General features: G+C 45.0%; 1 pseudogene across 1 annotated transcript; it reads left to right on the top strand.

The window, feature by feature from the left end:
• The first annotated feature begins 4,270 nt into the window (after nucleotides 1–4,270).
• LOC309867829 (ribonuclease pancreatic pseudogene) lies at nucleotides 4,271–5,931 on the top strand (annotated as a pseudogene). Its single transcript has 2 exons — nucleotides 4,271–4,320; nucleotides 5,209–5,931. The product of its transcript is annotated as a ribonuclease pancreatic pseudogene (transcript).
• The last annotated feature ends 1,555 nt before the right edge of the window (nucleotides 5,932–7,486 follow it).

Below are 7,486 nucleotides of genomic sequence, written 5' to 3' on the forward strand. Positions count from 1 at the left end.
GTGACTGCATTTGAAATAATGTTCGGGAGACCTGCCCATTGCCCTCGATTACAAGAGATTGCTATAGCAAAAATGACTGATCAGTCTATACTCCAGTCACTGCAGGCATTACAGTCTGTCTTAAAAGAGCCCCTGCAGGGATCCGGACTGACCACACTGGGATGGAGACGGAGGTGGAGCCACACCCTTCCCAGTGCGGGGACATGGTTTAGATACGTCGCTGCCTCTGGAGGGGGCACCTAGAGTGAAAAACCTGGAGCCTTGCTGGAAGGGACCATTTACTGTCATCCTGACCACTCCCATGGCAATAAAAGTAGGAGGCATCAGGGCCTGGATTCACGAGGGTCACGTCAAAAGAGCTGAGGACAAGATCGCCCCCCAGAGGTGAATGCTGCTGCCAATGGACCCTGCCGATCCTGGACTAAAAGTAGACTCAAAAAACAATGAGCTCATTAAATTCATTGTTGCCCCTTTTGTTAAGATATAGGCGGGAGGCATGAGCAATTGCAAAATTAAAAAACGGGGGACTTAACTTACTGTTTCTCATAAAGGGAAGTGGGGGGCTCTGCATAACCTTAGGAAAGAAATACTGTTTCTGGGTAAATCACACTGGAGTCATTAAAACAGTCTAGCAGCCGTTAAAAAGGGCGGTATAGAACTGGCTAAAAAGTCAAAGATTTGACTAGTCTCCCAAGAAAAGGGGGTAATGTAAGGATGTACTTAGCAAGAGGCTTCCATTAAAGTTAAAATGTCCCTGTTCCCCTTCCCCCAGGGGATTCCCTTAAAACAAGTCCCAGAAACCAGCTCCAGGTAACAAAGCCCAGATACAATGGTGGGTCAGGCCAGGTGGAGACATCTGATCAGTGGGGGGGATGCATACTGTCTCCCTGGTTACCCAAGAGTATGGGCCCGCAATCTGGGAGCCTTTTGGGTGCCAATCCTAACCAAGGTGTGATAGGCTAAATCAAATGTCTACTAGGGTAAATTGTAACTCAATTGGTCATCTACCATCATTGGGAAGCTTCCTGTGTCTGTTAAAATCTCATTGGTCACATGTGCATGGCCAGGCCCAACCGCATGGCCTTTGCCCTTAAAAGCTAGACTGTGAAACAGAGAAGGATCGCCCTCCCTTGTAAGAGGTGCATCCCCGAACGTTCAGTTCGATTCTTGATGCTTGGCATGAAATAAAACTTTGCTTGACCTTCACTTTATATCAGTCTCGCTCCTTTAATCACAGACCCAATTATTGGGGCATAACAGAAATGACAACTGTGATGTATGTCAAACTACTTGAGAGAAATTTTGAGAGATTGATATCACATTTTAATCTGTGTAATGAAGATAAATACTGCAACTGTGATTTAATGTATGGGAAATGATGTCTCTCAGTAATGGCTCACAGACACATTCTATACTGGATAACTGTCCCTGTTACCTAGAGGACAAACAGAGATGATGCAGACATTCTCAGAACCCAGTTTTAAAACAGAGGTTTGAGGCAAACAAGACTCAAGTCTCACTGCTTGGAGAAAATCCCACTGCTGGAAGGGACATTCTTCTGCTGCTCATATTCTTAGTCAACGTCACTGTTTCTCAGCTGCAAGCTTTTCCTTGTCTGGTACCCACCTCCCCCTTTCCACCATCGTCACAGACAAGACAGTCTCCTATTCCTTTACCCATGTCAGCCCCCTTACTGGAGCTATGCTCTCTCTCTGTGCTGTATTTTCACTATCTTCTCCCATACTGACTCTTTCCCCAAGATGTGCACCCCTTCATGTCACCTTCTCCCCAGCCATCCCCATCATGTTAGTGCACAAATTTGCTCCAGCTCGTCACTGTCAGCCTCCTTGTTAACTCCATTTCTTTCACTCTGACTTTCTCTTTGACCTCTTGGAATAAGGGTGCTCTGAAAGTACTCCAGCAAATACTCTATTGATCTGCTGATTATCACATCTCATCATCTAATAAAATATTACCTTAAACATTTTTTAAAAATTGTAAGTTATCTATATGTATATGTATATACATATAATCTTACATGTATTATGTGTACATAAATATACACATAGTGTGTGAGTGTGAGTATATTCTCTCTATATATGCACATAGACAGAAAAAGTGCTAATTTTTTTCTATCAATATTGTCTTTTAACTGTACCATTTAGTCCATTTACATAATTATTCATTTTTATTTTCCTCATTATTTTTATTATTTTATTATTATCCTACCTTATTTTGCCTTTTCTATTAGTCTCATTTGTCTGGCATTTCTATTTCCTATCCTTTCTTTGCTTCTTTTGGATTAATGGTGTAATTGTCTGTCATTCTGTGACAGCCATTAAAGCTGTTCAAAATAATTCTCTCATTCCAGGCACCTAGAATGATCCTACTTCTCTGTCCCTTGCACTTAAATGTGACCATGAGGTTTTCCCTGGTCAATGAAATGTGAATAGAAGTGACATATGTCCCTTCCAGCAGAAGCATTAAGAGCTGTCCTCTGCGGTGCTGGGTTTTTTTTTTTTTATGTTTTATTTATTCACTTAGAGACAGAGAGAGAGAGTGGGTAAAAGGCAGAGGAGGAGGAGAGAGAGAGAGAATCCCAAGCAGACTCCAAGCTCAGCCCAGAGCCCAACTCAGAGTTTGATCTTATGACCTGAGCCAAAATCAAGAGGAGGATGCTTAACCAGCTGAGCCACTGAGGCATCCCAGTGCTATGTTCTTTCCTCTGCCTCTTTGATTAAGACAGTGTGTGTCAAGAAGAAGCCTGTGCCAACCTGTTTTCCCAAGTGACAATAGCAGGCAGAGCCCCTAGGCTGGACCAAGATAGATATATAGCAGGAATGACAAAGAAACTTTAAACTACGGAAATTTTGAGATTGTTTGTTACTGCAGCACAACTAGACTCTCCTAACTGATCCACAGTCTACTTATTCTCTGCTAGTTTGGAATTCAAACCCTGTGTTTCCCTTCTTTTCATTGCTTATCTTAGAAATTCTCAGATGCATACTAAACATAGAGAAGTCTAATCAATACTTTTAGTCATCTCTTGAACACTTGGCAATTCACATCACTTCCAAGTTATGTTCCTGACATATATTTTAAATTTATCTTCTTAACTCAACAAGATATTATGGCTTTATATCGTCAAACACCTTTTATTTGTCCATATATGTATCATCATCTTTTTTTATTCCTTCCTGAATTTCATATTTCCACTGAGGAGCTTTTCTCAGTAACCTGATATCCATGCTTAGAAATTTTTTTAGTGGGAGGCTGCTTTAATGAAGTCATGTACTCCATTAGGTTTTGCTTTATTTTATTGTTTTGTCAGCATCCCTTATTTTATCTTTATTTCCAAGTGCCAGGGTAAATAATTCTCTGTTGGTGTGTTGAGAAATCAAAGCCAGTGTATTGAATTAAGATCATGATGTGCTAAAGAGGGGAAAAGCCATTCACATGGTCAGGTTACACCCTCAGCATTCCAGCTGCCACTTTCGGGAAGTGAAAATCCCAGGAAGACATTTCAGGACATGGATACAGAAGCAAAGTTGTAAGATTTTTCCCATGCTCTGGTGACTGAGCTGGCCTGACATCCCTTGGGAGTTTGGTTTGACTTTAGTTCCTCTCCTCCTCTCTGACCTTCTAGGAGTGGTTACTGTGGACAAGAACTGCTGCACACCCACCTTCCACATGCAGGAGAGCTGAAGTGGCCAACACTGGGTGAGGTCACAGGTCCCCTCCTCTCCCTGCCCAGGAAACATCCCCCTCCCAGAAGCTAGGTCTGCCCAGTCTTCCAGCTGTGGATGCCTGGATGCCGGCCCCACCAGCCCCCACCCCCAGAAGAGGTGCTGTTGGAATTCCAGCCATGCCAGGACTCCTGAGGAGATAGAGTACCTCCCTTTCCCTGCTGCTCTGGGGATCACACATTTATGTGCCCTTTGCAAACCTGCAAGAGCTATTTGTTTGTTGCAAATGGCCCCCCAAGATGAAGATGACTTTCCAGGGTTCAGGCATCATTGCCATAATGGCTTTCATTGTTGATCTTTGTGAACCAGCAGACAGATGAGGTCACATGATACTATAAACAAGACTCACCCTTCCCAGCAGTCCTGAAAAAAGCGTGGTGTAGATGATTCCCTACAATGTCCTTCTTTACAAGGTCCTTGGTTCCCTCTAAAGTGAAACCAAGATGCTCCTCCCACCTATCTTTCCTTGGAAGCCAAGCCCCTTTGTAATCTGTATAAGATTCCCTCCCCAGAGATCCGGGGATCACAGAGACTGGCTTTCTGCTCTGTCCTAGAGAACAAGCTAGACATCCAGGTCAGTGGCTGAAGAGATGATCTCAGGGATTCTTTCTATTATGCATTGATTGGAGGGACCAAGGAGGCTGAGGTTAGCACCAAAGAAAGCTTGCGGTGGACCAATATCAGGATGGAGCATGTGGGCTGCAGGGAACCAAAGGCACTGGGGGAGGGAAGCATTGCTTTTGGGAACACACTGGCATCCCTCTATGATGCTGGTGTTAGGCACTGTGCTGTTGCCCTTGTGTTGGAGGAAAACAGGCCTCGCTCTGTCCGTCATGATCCTGCAGGTCATGTGGTATTTCAGGGATGCCGATCAGCTCATGGCTTATTCAAAAGGATTTTTTAATAAGCCCCTTGAGCACTGGGTATAAATATATTAATTTTTCAAATGTATTTTATTTTTTTGTCTTGTTTTTAAGATTTTATTTATTTATTTATTTATTTGACAGGGATGGATAGAAAGCACAAGCAGAAGGGGCAGCAGAGGGAGAGGGAGAAGCAGGCTCCCCACTGAGCAGGGAGCTGGGTTCGAGACAGGGCTCGATCCCAGGACTCCCAGATCATGACCTAAGCCCAAGGCAGACACTTAACAGACTGAGCCACCCAGGGGCCCCCTCAAATGTATTTTAAATTTTAAAATCTCTAATATTCAGACACAGGACTGCAGGATTTTAGTTCACTATCAGGTCATTACCCAGAGGCAAAGACCCGCCTCTCTGCAGCGAGTGGGAGTTGAATGCTTTCGGACAAGAGTGTATGTAACTGTCACATTCCTTGGAAAATTGCACAGGAGAAGGGGTAGCTTTCTGGCTGACCAAAAGGGAGACTGTGAGCCAGGGAGGCCACAGGTAGGAGCTGGGGTTCTTTCTAAGGCAATGTTTTTTCTCCTCTCTCCTTTTCCCAGCTAGGTTCTTCCAGAGGAGTGAGACCACCATGGCTCAGGAGAGGTTCTTCATCCTCTTTCTACCACTGGTCCTGGTGCTGCTGGTGCTGGGCTACGTCCAGCCTTCTCTGGCCAAGGAAACGCAGGCTGAGAAGTTCCTGCGGCAGCACATGGACCCAGACACCTCCACAGTCACTGCCAGCTACTGCAATAAAATGATGAAGCACCGGAATATCATCTTCGGAGATTGCAAGCGGGTGAACACGTTTATCCACGAGCCTCTGCCAGATGTCCAGGCTGTCTGCTTCCAGGGAAATGTCCCCTGTAAGAACACGAAGCCCAACTGCCACAAAAGCAGTTCCAAAATGCGCATCACCGACTGCCACCTGAAGAAAGAGGCCAAATCCCCCAAATGCGAATACGAGACTCAGCAGCTACGGAAATCCATCATTGTGACCTGTGAAGGGAATCCATACGTGCCAGTCCACTTTAACGGTTCTGTGTAGGTCTGCACCTGAGGCCAGAGCAGCGAGATGCCCCACTTCCCTGTTGTGGCACCTGCTTCTCCCCTCCCCCTTCCTGGCTCTGAGAGAAAGAACTCCAGCCAGGGCTCCTGTCCCAAACACACATGCCTTCCTACCCAGGGCTTGCCCCTGTGTGATTTGGGGGATGAGGGGGACCCTCTGTAAACCACTTCCTGGACTATTTCAATAAAACACAGTTGCAACCACCTGGATTTCTGAAGCTGTTGCCATCTGGTACTGTCTGTGTGATTGCATTCCTGCTTGGGTAAGAACTGTAAATCTGGGTAGATTTCGTAAGCATCGAATAGAATCATTACGTGCCTTTGCTCCTGACTTTTGGTTCTCGGTGACCTGAGATCATTCCTTTTCTCAGAGATGCCTTGTCAAATATGAAGTTGCTAATTATGGGCTATTTGAGATGAAAGGGAGCTACAGTCTGGGACTGTCCTGCTGGGTGAGCTGATGGAGGGTGAGCTCAAATGCTGAACTCTCTGGCATGGAAGGAAGGACAGGGTGACCTCAAGAAAACCCGGCTCAGACCCTGGCTGGGAGGACATGGGGCTGAAATTATGATCCTAAATTTTCCTTTTCCTTTTATTGAGTGAGCTATTACCAGATCACAAAAATGGCCATCTCTTAGTTGGAAAGTCAGAACGTTCCATTTAGGAGCTAGAAGGGTCTGTAAGGATTATTAAATTAAACAAGAATAAGTAGATTTTGACTCATGTATCTACTTTAATGGATTGGGCCTGCCTAGGACGTTGCAGAAAAAAATTCTAATAAGCGATGTGGTTGAACAGTAGCCTCTGTTGAAGGCAGAATGGAGGTAAATGTGCGTGTTCCACTTGCCATCCCTGAGATAATGTAATCCCCACTTTTACAGAGGAACGGCCTGAATCTCAGAAAGGGTAAGAGACTTGCTCATGGTTGTTGCTTCCTAGTGGCAAAACTGAGACTAGACCCCAGGTCTCCTGGCCTCCAGTCCTTGTTCTTTCTTCACCACAGTGGACTCAGGAAGAAAATCCTGCACTCTCCCTTTTTTTAAGTGCGTTAGAGGAGGGCACCAGCGTGGCTCAGCCTGTTAAGGGACTTACTCTTGATTTCAGTGCATATCATGATTTCAGGTTCCAGGGATGGAGTCCCGTTTGGGCTTTGTGCTCAGCGCAGAGCCTGCCTGGGGTCTTCCTCTCCTCCTCTGCCCCTCCCCTGCCTGCTCCTCCTCTCTCTCTCTTAAAGAAATAAGTAAATATCTAAAAAAGAAGTAAGGTAGAGGAGATTATGGATATGGCATCAAGGAAGTAGGTCTAGGGAGACCTGAGAAACAAGATCAGAAAGGATGGCATAGTAGGGTACTTAGTTCCCTTGGTTCTGTTGACTCCTGTTCTAAAAAGTTCACTGATCAAATCACTCAGGAGGAGGAGGAAAATCATTTTTTCTCACAGGAAGCGTAGCTTCACTTTTCCAGAATTCGACCGTTGTCTCTTGGGCTTTTAGGAATGGTGGGTACACTCCATGGCAGCCTTGATATTTTATTTAAGTTCCGTAGTGTGATGTCCAGAGCTTGTAGTTTTTGCAGCATCCATGCACTCCTGAAATTCCTTCAGCCAGCCTAGACACACAGAGATGTCAAACCATCAATTCTTTCCTCAATACTTTTTTTTCTTTTTCCTTTCTTTTTCTTGTAAAGATTTTATTTATTTATTTGACAGAGAGAGAGAGAGAGAGAGAGAGAGAGCACAAGTATGGAGAGCAACAGAGGGACAGGGAGAAGCAGG

Source organism: Mustela nivalis, assembly GCF_964662115.1.
Source record: "Mustela nivalis genome assembly, chromosome: 6".
Taxonomy (NCBI): domain Eukaryota; kingdom Metazoa; phylum Chordata; class Mammalia; order Carnivora; family Mustelidae; genus Mustela; species Mustela nivalis.